The 18,393-nt window shown below is 34.0% G+C and overlaps 1 long non-coding RNA gene across 12 annotated transcripts in view; it reads right to left on the reverse strand.

Annotated features, from left to right (window-relative positions):
• Window positions 1-18,393, reverse strand: part of LOC141411000 (uncharacterized) — a 483,550-nt gene that overhangs the window by 301,589 nt on the left and 163,568 nt on the right. The window contains exon 5 of one of the 12 annotated variants that reach the window (XR_012435846.1): window positions 2,142-2,191. The exons of the other annotated variants lie outside the window; for them this stretch is intronic. This is a non-coding gene — a long non-coding RNA (uncharacterized lncRNA). The remainder of the gene's footprint in view (window positions 1-2,141; window positions 2,192-18,393) is intronic. 12 annotated transcript variants of the gene reach the window in all.

Genomic DNA, 18,393 nt, shown 5'->3' on the forward strand with positions numbered 1-18,393 from the left:
GAAAGAAAGCAAACTAGCTTTCTGTACTCGTAACATCCCTAGATCTATTCTTAGTATTCCATCCTCATGATTTCCTGATGCCTCCACCTCAAAATAACATCACATTGGGATTAGATTTTAGCAAGTGAATTTGAGGGAGACACAAACATTCAGTCCATAACGCTAAGCAAACCATATACTGGTATTCTCACGAGAGTTCTAGTACTATCGATAGGGCATTGCATGACTAGTTTTTGAGCTAACATCTACGAATAAATTAGAAAGAAAATATCCATGAATATTTACAGAAATTGAAATCTTTCGTACTTAAATTGAATTTTCATTTTCACTATTTTTTATTTTCCTCATTTTCTTCCCATTTGTGATAATTGCATTCTCTGATAATCTCAAATTCTTGCTAGTAATTGTGTCCATAAGCAAATTCCTACACCATGGGCTTCTTTGAGCCAACATAAATTTCCCTGGAGCAAAACATGGAATAAGATCATGTAACAAGTACTGACTTAGGAAAGTAGAACACATGTGATGTATTCTCTCAAGCTGTTAAGAGTTATGAGATTTTTACTTGGACATATTAAACTGAAACCCAGTTGTCAGTTATGTAAACTCACATTCAGTAGATTTACATGATATTGCTTGTTTTATTATTGAACCATTGGCTGGTTATTAAAAAGCCAAATCCATTATAAAGATGGGAAAAATAAGCAGCACATGCAATGCTCTCATACAATTATTTTGTTTGTCTAGGCATGGCCTTGATGTCAAACTTCACCATGATTGCATTTTATATCAATCCTATTCCCATTCATGCACCATAACTCTGGTATCCTGGATGTACTTTCATCTCTTAAATGTCAATCAGAGGTTAAGGACAGATTCATTCAGTTCCACCAAAAGCAATATTACTCCTGAGAAATTCATTTTATATATCTGAATTCCAAGATCACCAATCCTGTCCAAACTCTATTTAAACATATCAAATTTAAACTGAAAGACAAATCAGAGGAAATTCAAAATGTCATTAAATCTCTCCTTGAAGCAACATGTCAACATTGGGAAGGCATGCTTTGCTAATATATTTGAGTATTTTCTTAAACTATACAACTGCATTTCTTTCTTACTCTCTTTCTGTCACTCTTTCTCCCATTCTCATTAATCAATTACTATGAAATTTAAGTGTTAATATCTCCATTGCAAGCACAGTAAGCCATTAATGCTTATGTTTTCAACGAAGGCATTGACTTGATTTCTATAAGATAACATTGGGAAGAATCAAATTCATATTATTTGTGGTTGATTCAAAGCACTATTAATTTTTTTCAATTACTTGATAATGAGCAAAGAACATATTTAAAATTGTACACAATGCTTTTATATTAGTGAGGTTCCTATATTGTTATATTTTGAAGTAGAAAATATGGGAATATCTCAAGCTTAATATTATAAGAAATGAAAAGGCCTTAACTAGACATTATATAGATAAGACATCTACATGTCTCTGAGAAGAAATAAAGATAAATGACTTCCCTGAAATCTAACAATAATCAATGGAGACAGATTGTGCATGCATGCTCTGTAATTCTAAATATTCATGCCAATATCAGTATATGTGAATATATTTAAGAGCTGTAAACTTCTGTTGCTCATTCATGTAGGGAAAATTATATTCATTTAGAAATCCATAAAGATCTGAAGCTTGATATGCAATTTTTACACAAAGTTTGAACCTGCTAAAATCATTTGTACAAAATCATTTGTAGAGTGCAAATGTGAGATCTTTTTAATTTTAGAAGGTAATTAAGAAAGCATGGATTTCTGTAGCAAAGATACAGATGAATAGAAATTTAGCTCATTCTCATATAAAACACACACACACACACATATATTTGCATGAGTGGGAGGTTGTGAGTGTTTGATATGTGAAAATGTCACTGTAGGCCCAGCTACTATCTAGATTGATAATATGCTGCAAATTGTTCTGGTAAAATAAAATGAATCCACACATACAAAACATACTGCCACTATCAAGGATACAGATTGAAATCTACATAATTCCAAAATTATATTAACATGTTTTAGAATATTAAAAACCTTTTAATATAGAATTAATTATTAATATTTTGTTTCATTTGCATTCCTACCTCTTACTTCTTGAAGCCTGAATACTGCTGTTGCACAAGTACTGTATAGACTTCATGAAGAGGTTTGGGAAGACAAAATAGGACACAGTTAGCAGTTTGCTTCTTAGTTCATAATGTTATACTCTTGCAATACCATTGTCTACATTTTAATTCTGTATTTTTAAGTTAAATACTGGATGCAAACCAACGATCAAAATATTTTGCTACCATTTAATCTAAATTTTACAACTTAAATTTGAAAAATAAACACTTCTGTTGCAGCTTTGATTGTCAAATGAGTTTTGATTCTATAAGATGATAAACCAGGTTCAGAAGGTCAAAGGCCTCATGCTTTCTCTCATATGCAGAATATAGACCTAATACAAACCCAGCAATATTATGAGAAGCAGGTCACGCTAAGGGACAGTCACGTACGAGAGAATAAGGGTAAAAGAAGGAAGTTAAGATGGTGAATATAGCTGATGTACTCTCTAGACAAGAATGAATATAGAATTTTTAGACCTGTTGAAATCAACATAAGAAGGGAACTAAGGTGGAAAGGAGAAAAAAAGAGAAGACAAGTCAATTCGGTTTATAATACATATAAACATGGAAATGTCACAATGAAACACCTTGTGTAACTATCTTAAACAAACAAAAAGCCCATTTTTTTCTTTTACAAAATAGGGGAACATGAAGATGGAAGAAGTCCTGCCTTGGAATGTTGGTATCAATGGGAGGAGGGAGGAGGTGAAGAAAGAGTGTGGGAGGGTGAATAGAGTGAAAATATTGTGCATACATTTATGTAAATGGAGAAATGATACCTGTTGAAACTATTCCAGGAATGGGGAGGATAAAGGAGAATGATGGAGGGGATGAGTTCAACTACAATCTGTTTATTATATTGTAAGAATTTTTGTGGATGCCACAATGTACCCCTAACTCAGCACAACAATAAAAAAGAGAGAAAATTAATTAAATTCATTAAGAATTAAAAATAAATAAATTACTCTTGCTCCATGGGAAAAAAAGAAATACACTTTAATGCCATGGAATAATATTCTTATAATAATTCCATGAAGTTAGTTTTCATTACCACAGTTTACTAAATATAACATCTTACATAATATAAATGGCGATTTGTGTAAGCCATGTTATCACAACAACTTACTACCATGGATATATTTCTACTTTCATTTAAAAACATCTTTCAAAATATATGAATTAAATTGAACATTGTGATTCTTGACTATAACCCAAGCTACTTGAGAGGCAGAGGGAAGAAGATCATAATTTGAGGCTAGCCTGGACAACTTAGTGAGACTTTCTCTCAAAATAACAATTGAATAAGGGCTGGAGGTGTTCACTCTAAGGTAGAGTGTTTGCCTACTGTCTGGGACACTCTGGGTTCATTTCCTAGTACTGCCAAAACAAACAAACAAAAAAAAGCCTGTGAAATGCTGTGGTATTAGAAAAGCACAGAGAAACTATAAAATGTGACCAGGGAGACAATATTAATAGGAAGCAAATGTCCACTTACCCCTGATCCCATTTAAGGATTATGCTTTCCCATTCTATAAATGTTGAATATGTAACTTGATTTGGGTAAGTGGAATGTGAGAGGACTTGAGATACTTCAGGTCTGAGTTTCTTCATGGAATGGTTTAACTTTTGACCACTCCTTCTTACAGTAAAACGTGCACACCAGGTAGTGGTTGACTTTTCTGTCACATTTATGTAACTGTCCAGTTACATAAATGACAACACGCAGAACAGACCAGAACCAAATCTGCAACCTGAAGCAGAGCTTCCCCAGCTGATTTACAGGACTAGGGTGAAAATTAATGTATGTTGTTGTAAGTCATTGAAATTTTAAAAACAGTATTATCTTCACAGAAATTAATTAAGCAGTGTTCCACAATGAAAATCACAACAGCAAACAGCACACATTCCATATCACAGAACATTTGTTTTATAAAATTGGATTAAACTGGTTATTGTCTATACATTTGTAATGGAGTTATGTGAAAACTAAAAATGAAGTTTTTGACTTCAAATAGATAATTTAGCTGGGATTTATTTCAGATTATTTGCCAATCAGCCTACATTTAATTCATTTAAATATTAACTGAAAATGAAAGTGAACCTAGTTATTTAATGTTTATTCAGCAAATATTTATTAAGTAACTACAATAGTTTCTAGTGGGATCAAACAAACCAAAGAAAATTAGAGAGAAAGAGAGAGAGAGTAGCTAAAATATACTCCATTTTAGGTACAAAATTTTATCTATGTTCTATTATTATAATTGGAGCATTGAGATGATCAGTGGAACACTGAGAAACATGGCTTATATTTAAATGAGATCACATGGAAATTTGCTATAGTTATTAATAATTTATTTCATAAATATGTAATAGTTCAGGGTAACTCTATCAATAATAACAAAGATAGTAATAAGCACTGTATTTATTTGAATTACCTCATTTAAGAGTTATAATTAATTGTAGGTTGGCAAAGTCATTATGGGAATTTTCCAAAATAAAATAAAAGTTATAGTGACTTAGTTTGCACGAATATAATCTATAGAATTTTGAAAAAGTTGCAGTTTGAACCAATTTAATTTGGCACTCTAGTTGTCTGATCACTGAATAATTCATTCTCACCTGACATGATCAAGTTGCGAGGAAGTGAGCTATCCTAGGCAGTTAACTAAATATCTGACAACGGACTGGTCATGATATTCAGTAACTTTCACAAGAGTTCTTTTTTGGCATAAATATGTCCTAATCTGTACATAACAATTCAAGACTGTGGACGTTCAAATTTGAATCTCACAATTCAAAGAGCATTGTCACAATTTAAGATTTTTATTTTTCCCTACACAAAACCTCTGTGATTTTGTGCCTTGTGATATTCTTCATGTTCCACTTGAGTTAGCTGAGCCTATGAAAAAATTGATACCTTAATTGTCAAAAGAATTTTATAGACTTCAATAGCTCTATGAGGCTATAGAAAGTCAAATTTCCTTCCTTATTTTTATTTTTTGAAAATAAATGTCCAGTGACTTCATAGAGTGGTGTTTTATAACACAGATATCTTAAAAACTTTGTTGGGGGGGCATTCTTACTTTTCTGTTGCATTCTGAGAAAGTAAAATGTTTTCTCTGATGCTCTTCACTCCCTGGTATACTTTAAGCAGAATGATCTACTCTAATTCCAGTATAATTTTTATGAAGCATCCTTCAAAAATAGCACAGATTTGTATTAAAACAAGATGCAGTAAAAACTGATTCAATCTACAACCCACAGCAGTACAATTTTTTAATTCTAAAATTTTTGTTAGGATATATGTGTTGTACAGGGGGGAGATTAGTCTTATATTGTACATTATTTACACTGCCCACATCATCTCTCTCTCTCAGCTCTCTCTCCACCCCACTTAAAGCAATTGCAAGAGGGTTTTTATTTGTTTCATATAGGTATATGAAATCCATCAACCATATGCCATCACCTTGATCTTTCTTTGCCCTACCCCCTCCCACTAGTACCCCCTTCCCACTTGTACCCACTCCCACTAGTACCCACTCCAGCACACACTGTACCTGTTTTACAGTGCTGGTTTTCCTAATTAATATTTAAGTTGATTTTCAAAGGGGTGTCTCAATGTATGCCCTCTGTGGTTGTGCTTTACTTTGGTCTATTCAATACCTTCGATACTATCCCTTACCCTTTTACCTCCCACCCCCCATTTTTCAACAGTTTTCAATACACATCCTTATATTCTCTACCTTTACATCTTATGGTATGTGATATTACTGATACTCTGCCATTCTCTTTTCCTTTCTCTTCCTGAGTTCCATAAAGTAGTTCTACTGTTACAAACATGTTCTACAACTGAGTTTGTATATGATCATGCTTGGCTTTGCGTATATGTTTATCTTTGGATTGATCTTCCATAAAGAAAATATGTGTTTTTTGTGTTTCTGATCCTGGGTAACTTCACTTAACATGATGTCCTCCAATTGCATCCATTCACCTTCAAACCCTATGTCTTTATGCCTTGTAGCTAAGTAATATTCCATTGTGTATACATACTACAATTTTATGATCCATTCATCAGTTACAAGGCATCTGGGTTGTTTCCAGAGCTTGGCTATTGTGAATAGTGTTACAGGTGTCTCTACAATATACTGTTTTACATTCTTTTGGGTAGATGCCCAGGAGTGGTATCAGCAGATAATATCAGAATTCTATCTCTAGTTTTTTGAGGAATCTCCATACTGCTTTCCATAGTGGTTGTACTAATTTGCATTCCTGTCACCAGTGTATAAGGGTTTCTGGTTCACCACATCCTCACCTGCATTTGTTGTTATTATCCCTGATTATGCTCATTCTAACTGGGGTGAACTGAAATCTAAGTGTTATTTTGCCACAGCAGTATGATTTTATCTAACAAGTTATCATTAACATTTACTTTGAGTGGTTCCATGACTCCTATTTTCAAAGAATTCTAATAGTGTTTCCTTGTACTAAATCAAAATCTGGTTCTTTAGAATGTCTTATTATTGATCGTGGCTTTTCCAGTCTTAAGCCACACAAAATTCCTTCCATACAATGCAACTTAAGAGTGATTGGAAATTCTTTGCTTGTTTCTAAGCTATTCCTCTACTGCATTTCATTATAAGCCATTAAATTCTAACTTTCCTAGTTGATTAAGTTCATGCATGTTCTTAAGTTTGCAAAACTCCTCTACAACATAAAGAACTCTTGACCACAGTACTTAAAATACATCATTATTTCCATATATCTAAAAATATATCTCATTGATGCAGTGTGAAGTTACAACACTTTGTCATTGTATTGGTTCACTCTTTTATTTTTTGTTTTTTACTTTTTGTTTTGCTAGGTGGGGGTACATTGTAGCATTTATAAAAGTTCTTACAATGCATTAAATATATCACCTTGAATTACTTATAAACAGTGATTTGAAACCACCATATTTATATTTATTAAATCCCCTCACAAAAACACTATCGATTAACCTTTTTTTCCCTCTACTAGAGATAATAATGTAGTTAATAAAAGAACAAAGGTACAATTACTGTTAAGAATAATTTTTCATGTTTTCTTATTGATCTTTTTCTTGGGTCTAGATAGCAAATTTTAAAACTAGACATTTAAAGAGGAAAGGATGTGTGAGATCAGAAATGTGGTATCTGTCTTAGAACTCCAATTATAACACAGTACAACCCTATAGTAAGTACAACCTTATCCTCCCATGAAAAATGATGTTCAAATTTTTAACACAAAACATGATTGCCTTTTATATTGGGGGATAATAAGAGAGTTAAGTCAAGCCTCCACAGCTGGCTAACTTGAAGGGCAGCTGAGCTCCCTGTAGACAGTCATGTTCTTGGCTACCATTTGGCACCTTTGGGTGGCAGTGTCTTGTTCCTGTTTAGCACAGTGAATCTTGTGGTTATGATCCTGAGGACAATGGCAGTGATTGCAGGTATACAATGATCAATTCATCTGGTTTTCTTAGCAAGGTCCAAGGAGGACAGAGAAGCAGGAATAGTGGACATACCTTTATTAACCCTAAACCTTCCATGATTCCTCAAGTCTTGTTTGAAACACCCAATTGAATTCCACAGCCACCACAAACAAGCACATTGCTTAACCTATCCACTTTTGAAACAGGATGTTGGGAAGCTAATAGAGTTATTCCTAGAGTTAATACATACATGTGGCCTGCTGTAGGCCATTTTCTCACTGTTACAGAACATGATATTTCTGTTTGCCTATAAACTCTTGGTTGTCTCCTGGTGTCCTCTACTAGGGTATCTTATCATTTGACTATAATTTTCCAATTGTCTCTTGATTGCCAGCCTTTTAAACACCAGAACATTATTTCTAAATCTAGTTTATGAAACAAATTAGCTTTGACTAATGAGAGAGCATAGATAAACAGAATAAGAAGTTTTCTTAGTATTTTTTGGCTTCTTGTTTCATTTTTAACATATTTATTGTTTCCCTCACGCTTCTTCTCAGCATATGTTCTTTATCATCTTTCTTATCTTTCTTCTGGGACTTGATTTTTCCTAAGGTTTAATCATTTTTATGACTTTTGCTATTGACTAAAAAGCCTAACACATAAACACAATACTTCTTGTACTTAACATTTGACAAAAACACAGTGTTTTATGATCTCTACAATACTGCCTGCTGAGATGTTATTCCTCCAGGAAAACCAATATTTCTCAGTATAAGAAATCAGTAAAAATATGAAACATTATCTAATGCGCCACTATTCATTGTCATAAAGTTTCCTGACTGCAGTGGTTATTGCCAATGGTGGCTAAAATGTATATGGCCTGTACATTCAATTGCTGTTGGTATTTTTCTTATACTCAGTGGTCCTGCAGGTCACATAAATGGCTTAGAATTGAAGAAGCTCATGATTCTTGAGAAAGTCCATTTTCTCTGCATAGCTCTATATGCTAGAATGTTCTTTCAGTGTGATTTCTTTTTATGTGTTTGCAGATTCCCTGTATTGCTTCTGTCACACTCATGGGCATTATGAAGAAAAACTTAGTTTTTATGCATATGATTCCATACCATTTCACTACTGAGTTATCTATTCCTTATGCTTTTAAGCATAAAACCTAAATCTTTTCTTCTATTTATACTTTATTATTTAGGGTAATATTAATATTAATATTACATAACAAATAAAACAACATACCTTAAGCCAAAGAGGAAAGATTCCAGACCTAATTGTCTGGGAGCTTCAACTTATTACAAGCAGTATCACTTGGGGAAAATTAATTAATCAACCACTTTTATTAGATGAAACTAATAGGCTAATTATAATAATGCCCCCCTCATTGTATTGGCATGAGGGGCATTATAGAAATAAATTATATGTAGGCCTGCAAATGACATAATGAAACTCAATGTAAATTGTCTAAAAGAGGGGAGAGAAGGGCAATTAAGAAAGAGTAATGCAAATTGGATGAATCTGATCAACGCACCTAATGCACATGCTGTAATACCACAATAAAAATCCTTTGTAAAGTTAAAATATGCTAATTAAAAAGAAGAGACATATATAAAAATGTAAAATCTAAGAAGAGTTCTCTGCTTAAAATTAATATCATTGAGGAATTTTTACCTTTATGATAGTTTTATCTCCATTTTAAAAAGATGTCTATTCTTCCTTATTCTCATCACTAATTCAAATGATTAATAATAACTGTAGGTGTTTACTACCATATGCAGTTCCTTATCTTTAATTATTACATCCATGGTTTTTGATATAACTTACTCTGACTTTCAAAACTTTAAAAATAAACATGTAAACACATTGTAGTTTTATAAGCTAATAAACTTTTCTTCCTACACCATTTTGTTATTTCCTTCCACAAATTTCAATGGATCCTGTGAATTTAAAACTGAACAAAACAGGTCCCTTCCCTCAAGAACAGCAAGGGGAAGTAGTAAAAGTGATGGTAAACACAGAGCACCCCTTACAACATCATCTCTTTAAGTACATTATCACATTCACAATCTTAATATCCCTATGAGACTTCTCCTAAATCAATTTTAATTTACAAATTACCTAAAGTGCAAGAAGTAAAGAACTACTTTATAAATGCACTTAAGAGTATTGGAACATTAAGCCTGGCCATTAATAGACATTATGCTGCCTGAGCTCTCCTCCAGTTTTCCCAGCTGGAAAACTGGTGAACTCAGAACCATGAGTTATCAATAGAGTAGTGTTTTTTTTTTTTTCCAGGCATTTCCACTGAATTCCATCTCATTCCTGTCATGCTTCTCCCACACTCCATTATGTAGGGACAGCTGACTACTTGCCATTGATCTTGTGTTACCCTTAGAGTCTGTAGTTCTGAAAGAGTGCTGGTATCTCTTGTTCAGAAGGTAAAGTTTGAAGTCACAGTTTGGTTCCTTAGATTTGAAGATTTATCATGTCTTTTTGCTTTCTGGACTTCACTTTTATCATTCTAAAAAAAGAACTTCATTTTTCCAGAGAACTGTGAATTGATTTTTTGCTCCTTTTAAACTTTGATATGTAACTGTGTAAAATATTTATATGTTTATGAAAACTTGTGCCAATATGCTACACCTTTGGTAATGTATATTGTATAATGTTTGACTTGTTAGCTTTTTCTTTTTCTATAGAACATGCAGATCAAAACATTAGAATGGTGGGGAAAAGGGTAGGAATTAAATATGAGACAAAAAAAGCAAAATTAAGAGGACTGTAGAGTGATACTGAAGTAAGCAAATACAGAAATCCAAGCAAAGGAGACACAAGAGGCATACAGCACTGATTTTAAAATAGCTGTGGAAATAGAAACCAAGGAAATAGAGCCCAGACAACAATTTACTTCAGTGTTGTCAAATATAATTTTAGATTATATTTAAAGAATTTGGGCTAATGTATGTGGCAGTAAACGTTGTGTGGATGTGTAATAAAACCAACCAAACTTAATTTTCTAAGTGTGTTAAACTTATAAACAATTATGGAACTTACCATGCTACATGGTGGCATTATGGATGGGGTGTGGTTAGAACATTCTGTTTATCTGGGTCAGGTTTGGTTTATTCTTGTTTCAGGAGTGTAATCTACCTTTGGTGAAGAGTAGGCAAATCTGTGTTCAACCTAGTCTCTCTTCCTTTACTGGGGTATCTGGGAATTATTTATATGTTATCAGTGACATAGGTTAAAGAGTCTACGTCCTGGCTAAAAAAATCCTGTGTGTTTTTTATTCTAGGCTCCGTTACATGTACTTAAAAAGGCTCTACCTAGAAAGTTTCACAGGAAAAAACTGCCCTACACACACCAGATGTGTTCCATAATCAGTTCATACTCATGAACTCAGACACCTCTGAATGGTCATCCTTTAACATATGGATGCATTCTTAACCCAGGAATCTTAATTTAGAGGTCTCTTTGTAGCTCAGAAACAGAAAGGAATGCACTATTCCACACTCAATATTAAATACTATTTTGCTCTTGGCGCCTCAGTCCTTTCACTTCCTCAAGGCTCCAGGTTCATACAGTTTCTGAGAACTTTTACTTGTGAGTCAAAAGGAAATGAGATGAAGCACCTGATCCTGCCCCTATTCACCATTCTTTCAAGGAAATGGGACAGTAGACACTTTCTCATGGTTAGCCTCTTGTTTATACTAATGCTGTAAATGATTTTAAAAATTGACTGCTACTCTCATTTTGATTTCTGTCTTTATTGACTTGTTCCACTTCTGGCAGCTCAGTTCAGTTCTTCTGAACTCAGCTGCATTTAAGACAGGAATCCCAAGAGCAATAAAGATCAGGGTTGTAGCTCACAAAACATTGTTTTCAGCATCCCATCAAATCATAAAGCATCCTAGATTTGAGGAGAAAAAGATGCTCCAAATAGGACTGCAGTGATACATGGACATATTTGTACAGTCTATAGTGCCTCTGTCAGGATTGTAGTTTTGTGATAAAATTCTAGGATTTGTATTTGGACCTAATTAATTTGATATTTCTTACTGATCATCTGTGTCATACATGAAGCATTAACTACATGTAAAGGTTATGGGTAAACAAGAGTGCGGCTATGATGTAGAAATAAAATACTGAGACCAGGAAGTCATAGAAAAGGGAAAAACCTTAATCTATATTATCCCAGAGGGAAGAAATACATCAAAGACTAGAACCAATAGGAATCAACATTTAAATGCATCATAGGGAAGACATTTATAATAATTACAACCTTCTCAAAATAGAACAGACTGACTTACAGCAAATAAAAGATATAGGTTGATCAAAGCAACCAAAGTTTTAAAATGGAAGAACTTTTAAAGTCTTTATATAATCACTCTTTGGTTTTATATTCTTTTCCTTCAATTTTTTATCTACCTTAATTCACTGAGCTTTTTTTACTCCATCAAAACCTAGATTAAAATGTATAGTCTTTCACCTCTCATTTGTCACAAATAAGGGAGTTGTCATTTTTACTAAAATTGGTAAGCTAAACAGTGTTTTGCATGTTACTGACCTGAACAAGCACCATCACCACGGTGTGTGTGTGTATGTGTTTGTGTGCAGAGGTATGAAGCACATTAGGAAGAGGAATGCACTGTCTGAATCAAATTTTTAAAAGGTTAAAATTATAGCTATTCAGACCAAGCAATGTGTTTATCATGGTAGAAATATTTAGTTCAGTTCTGGGTCTGATGATCAGTTAGGCACCTTCCTGCAGTTTTAAAGAATGCTATCAATCTCCCTCAAGTAAAGGTGTAGTTAACATTAACTCAACCCAAATTGAACTTGTGGATTTTGAAACTTATAAGTTGTGTAAAATACGAGCACATTTTATTTGTTTCTTCATTAGAAATGTAGAAAAACAGTAGCATCATTTTAATAGTTTTATGGATTTTTTAGATATAGTAAGATATATAAAATATAGATATAATAAATGCTATTAAAATATAGCATTTTGTAAAGTGCTTGCAAACATAATAAATGTTATCTACATGTCACTATAGTGGACGTTGCCATCAATGTAACCATAATCATTAGCCTTTGGACTCAAGCACTGTGTTCAAGTCCTACTTTGGCCATTACATAGCTAGTGATTTTAATTAATTTACTAATATACCTATATCTCAATTTTCTCCCTATCACATGGAATTGATGATAAGAGCACATTATTATGGTTGTTTGAACATTAAAGTGATAGGTGCATAGTCTTAGAATAAAGCCAGGGACGATCAAGTGGTTTTTGTCTTTGCTTCTATTGATGTGCTGTATTGCATTTATAGATTTGCGTATGCTGAATCATCCCTGCATCCCTGGGAGGAAGCCTACTTGGTCATGGTTTATGATCTTTCTGATGTGTTGTTGGATTCGGTTTCCCATTATTTTATTCAGGATTTTTACATCAATATTCATTAAGGAAATTGGCCTATAATTCTCCTTTTTGGAGGTGTCTTTGTCTGGTTTTGGGATGAGAGTTATATTGGCTTCATAGATTGAGTTAGGCAGTGTTCCTTCCCTTTCTATTTCATGGAAAAGTTTAAGGAGAGTTAGTGTTAGTTCTTCTTTAAAGGTCTGATAGAATTCAGCAGAGAATCCATCAGGTCCTGGACTTTTCTTTTTTGGGAGACTCTTGAATGCTGCTTCAATTTCTTTTTGTGTTATAGATCTATTCAGGTGATTGATATCTTCTTGGTTCAGTTTTGGGTGGTTGTAAGTTTCTAGAAATCTGTCCATTTCCTCAAGATTTTCAAATTGAGTATAAGCTCTCAAAGTAGTCTCTGATGATTTCCTGGATTTCTGTGGTGTTTGTTTTTATCTCCCCTTTTGTGTTTCTGATTTTATTGATTTGGGATTTTTCTCTCCTCATTTTAGTCAGGTTTGCCAGGGGTCTGTCAATCTTATTTATTTTTTCAAAGAACCAGTTTTTGTTTCATTGATTCTTTGTATGGTTTTTTGCTTGTTTGTTTGTTTCTATTTCATTGATTTCAGCCCTTATTTTAATTATTTCTTTCCTTCTGCTTGCTTTGGGATTTGCTTGTTCTTGTTTTTCTAGAAGTTTGAGTTGTACAATTAGGTCATTGATTTGAGATCTTTCTGTCCTTTGATTATATGCACTTATGGCTATAAACTTTCCTCTTAGGACTGCTTTTGCTGTGTCCCATATGTTCTGGTAGGTTGTGTTTTCATTTTCATTAACTTCCAGGAAACTTTTAATTTCCTCTTTTATTTCATCAATGACCCATTCATCATTGAGCAATGTGTTGCTCAGCGTCCAATTCTTTACATGTTTTTTACTGCTGTTTTTGTTGTTGATTTCTAGTTTTAATGCATTGTGGTCAGATAGAATGCATGGGATTATTTCTATTTTCTTATATTTGCTGAGGCTTGCTTTGTGCCCTAAGATATGATCAATTTTTGAGAAGGATCCATGGGCTGCTGAGAAGAATAGGTATTGTACAGAAGTTGGATGAAATATTCTGTAGACATCAGCTAGGTTCATTTGATCTATGATGTGGTTTAGATCTAGAATTTCTTTGTTGATTTTTGGTTGAGATGACCTATCTATTGGTGATAGGGGAGTATTAAGGTCTCCCAGTATCACTGTGTTGGAGTTTATATATGTTTTTAGGTCTTTCAGAGTATGTTTAATGAAATTGGATGCATGGATGTTGGGTGCATATAGGTTGATAATTGTTATTTCTTTTTGGTGTATTTCCCCTTTTATTAATATGGAGTGTCCTCCTTTATCTCATTTGATCAATGAAGGTTTAAAGTCTACTTTGTCCAAGATAAGTATGGCTACTTCTGCCTGTTTTGGGGGACCATTGGCTTGGTAAATCTTCTTCCAGCTTTTCACTCTCAGACAGTGCTTATTTCTGTCAATGAGGTGGGTCTCCTGTAGGCAGCAGATTGTTGGATCTTCCTTTTTAATCCAGTTTGTCAGTCAGTGTCTTTTTTTTGATTGGGTGTTTAGTTTATTAACATTCAGTGTTAGTATTGATAAGTACGTGGTGATCCCTGTCATGTAGTTGTTTTTGTAGATTAAGAGTTTGGTTATGTGTAGCTGAAAAAATGTTACTGTTTACTTTCTTGCCTTTTCTTCTCCTGTGGTTTGTTATTGCCTCCCCTTTCATGGTTTTGTTTGCTTTCATTACCTGTGTGCAGAATTCCTTGGAGAATCTTTTGTAGTGGTGGTGTGGTGGTCATATAGTTTTAATTTCTGCTTATCATGGAAGACTTTTATTGCTCCATCTATTTTGAATGATAGTTTTGCTGGGTAAAGTATCCTAGGATTGAAGTTATTTTCATTCAGTGCTTGGAAGATCTCACCCCATGCTCTTCTTGCTTTTAATGTTTCTGTTGAGAAGTCTGCTGTGATATTGATGGGTTTACCTTTGTATGTTGTTTTTTCTCTTTTACAGCCTTCAATATTCTTTCTGTAGTTTCTGTATTTGTTGTTTTAATAATGATATGTCATAAGGTAGCTCTATTTTAGTCAGGTCTGTTCAGTGTTCTGGAGGCTTCCTATACCTGTATGGGCATAGTTTTCTTTAGTTTTGGGAAACAGTCTGCTATTATTGTTGAATATATTATGCATTCCTTTTGCTCATACCTGTTCTCCTTCTTCAGTGCCCATGATTCTCAGGTTTGGTCTTTTGATGGAGTCAGTGAGTTCTTGCATTTTCTTTTCACAGGTCTTGATTTGTTTAATTAATAGTTCTCCAGTTTTTCCTTTAATTGCCATTTCATCTTCAAGTTCTGAGGTTCTGTCTTCTGTTTGTTCTCTTCTGCTGTAATGGCCTTCCATTTTGTTTTGTATTTTGTTTAATTCTCTTTTTTGAGGTTTTCCATATAATGCGTTACTTCTTCTTAGGCCTTCGACAAGATCCAACACCACTTCAGGATAAAAGCTCTAGGAAAACTAGGAATAAAAGGAATGTACCTTAACATTGTAAAGGCTATTTATGACAAACCTACAGCCAACATCATACTTAATGGTGAAAAACCATTCTCCCTAAAATCAGGAAAGAGACAAGGGTGCCCACTCTCCCCACTCCTATTCAACATAGTACTGGAATTCCTAGCCACAGCAATTAGGCAAGAAGAAGAAATAAAAGGAATACAAATAGGTAAAGAAACTGTCAAAATATCCTTATTTGCAGATGATATGATCCTATACATTAAAGATCCAAAATACTCCACCCAAAAACTCTTAGACACCATAAACAGCTACAGTAAGGTGGCAGGATAAAAAATCAACCTACAAAAATTATTAGCTTTTCTAAACAACAACAATGAACAAACTAAGAAGGAATATAGGAAAACAATTCCATCCACAACAGCCTCAAGAAAATCAAATACCAAGGAGTAAATTTAACAAAAGATGTGAATGAACTCTATAAGGAGAACTACAAACTCCTGAAGAAAGAGATCGAGGAAGACTACAGAAGATGGAAAGGTTTCCCATACTCATAGATCAGTAGAATCAACATAGTAAAAATGGCTATACTACCAAAAGCAATCTACATGTTTAATGCAATTCCCATCAAAATCCCAATGACTTTCATCACAGAGATTGAAAAATCTACTCTAAAGTTCATTTGGAAGCACAAAAGACTGTGAATAGCCAAGGCAATACTCAGCAAAAAAAGCAATGCTGGAGGTATCACAATACCCAACTTCAAACTATATTACAAAGCAAGAGCAATAAAAACAGCATGGTACTGGCACAAAAACAGACATGAAGACCAGTGGAACAGAATAGAGGACCCAGATATGAATCCACACAACTATACCCACCTCATTTTTGACAAAGGTGCTAGCAACATACAATGGAGAAAAGACAGCCTCTTCAATAAATGTTGCTGGGAAAAGTGGTTAGACATCTGCAAGAAACTGAAACTAGATCCATGTCTCTCACCCTGTACTAGTATCAACTCAAAATACATCAAGGACCTAAATATCAGACCTGAAACTCTGAAGTTACTAAAGGAAGGAGCAGGAAACGCTCTGGAACTAATAAGTATAGGCAAGGACTTCCTCAATAGAACCCCAGCAGCCCAGCAACTAAGAGAAAGGATGGACAAATGGGACTTCATAAAATTAAAAAGCTTCTGCACAACAAAAGAAATGGTCTCTAAACTGAGGAGACCACACACAGAGGTGGGAGAAAATATTTGCCACCTATATATCAGACAAGGGACTTATAACCAGAATATAGAGAGAAGTTAAGAAACTAAACTCTCCTAGAATTAATGAACCAATTTAAAAAAATGGGCAACTAAACTTAATAGAAATTTCTCAAAAGAAAAAATTCAAATGGCAAAAAAACACATGAAAAAATGCTCACCATCTCTAGCCATAAAGGAAATGCAAATCAAAACTACACTAAGATTCCATCTCATCCCTGTTAGAATAGCCATCATCAAAAACACCACCAACAACATGTGTTAGCGAGGATGTGGGGAAAAAGGAACCCTAATCCACTGCTGGTGGGAATGCAAGCTGGTACAACCACTCTGGAAAAAAATTTGGAGTCTCCTTAAAAACCTAAACATAGACTTGCCATATGATCTAGTAATCCCACTCTTGGGATATACCCAAAGAAATACAACACAGATTACTCCAGAGGTACCTGCATACCCATGTTTATTGTGGCACTATTCACAATGGCCAAGTTATAGAAACAACCAAGATGCACCACTACTGATGAGTGGATCAAGAAAATGTGGTACTTGTACACAATGGAATTTTACTCAGCCTTGAAGAAGAATGAAATCTTATCATTTGCAGGTAAATGGATGGAACTAGAGAACATCACTCTGAGTGAGGTCAGCCAAGCTTAGAAGACCAAAATCGTATGTTCTCCCTCATATGCGGACTTTAGATCTAGGGCAAATGCAGCAGTGTGATTGGACTTGGATCACATGATAAGGGAAGAGCACATTTTGGTGATATAGAAATAGGTAGAAAACCCAAAACATGAAAGCGTTTGATGTCCTCACTCCAGAGGAACTAATACAGAAACCTTAAAGCAACAGAGGTTACCATGAGAAAGGGATCAGTAACCAGGGTAAAGATCAATTAGAGATGAATCAACATTGGTCATAATGTGTACACGAAAGCGATGCTAGGAATATTTCTGTATAGCTATCCTCAACTCAGCTAGCAAAACACTTTGTCTTCCTTATTGGGCTTGTCTCTTTTCTTCAATAAAACTAGTGATAAAGGCAGAACACAACCTGCCTGGAACTGAGGGAGGAAGGGGGGAGAAGGTGGGGGAGGGAGGCAGGGGGGAGAAATGACCCAAATAATGTATACATACGTGAATAAAATAATAATACTACTAATAAAATTTAAAACAAAGAAACAAAAAAAATTGCAGATAAAAGGGGAAAAAAACTGTTAGTACCAATTAAATGGATAAAGTTGATTACAAAATCAAAATTCCAAAAAAAAAAAAAAAAAGAATAAAGCCAGAAACATACAAAGTACACTAAATTGTAAGGTATTCTCATTGGATTTACAGTGATTAAATTTGGTTTTCATCAATCCAGAGTCTTATGTTACTATAACAGAGTAAAGTAATAAATTGCTTGGTTTTTTTCTTCAGAAGAAGACAGCTAAATATTTCTATAATTTATTGATTTATTTAGTGATTTACATAGTATTTTCAAAATAATATAACATATGAATAACTTGCAAGCAAATGAACCCCAA

This window comes from Castor canadensis, chromosome 9 (genome assembly GCF_047511655.1).
Source record: "Castor canadensis chromosome 9, mCasCan1.hap1v2, whole genome shotgun sequence".
In the NCBI taxonomy this organism is placed as follows: domain Eukaryota; kingdom Metazoa; phylum Chordata; class Mammalia; order Rodentia; family Castoridae; genus Castor; species Castor canadensis.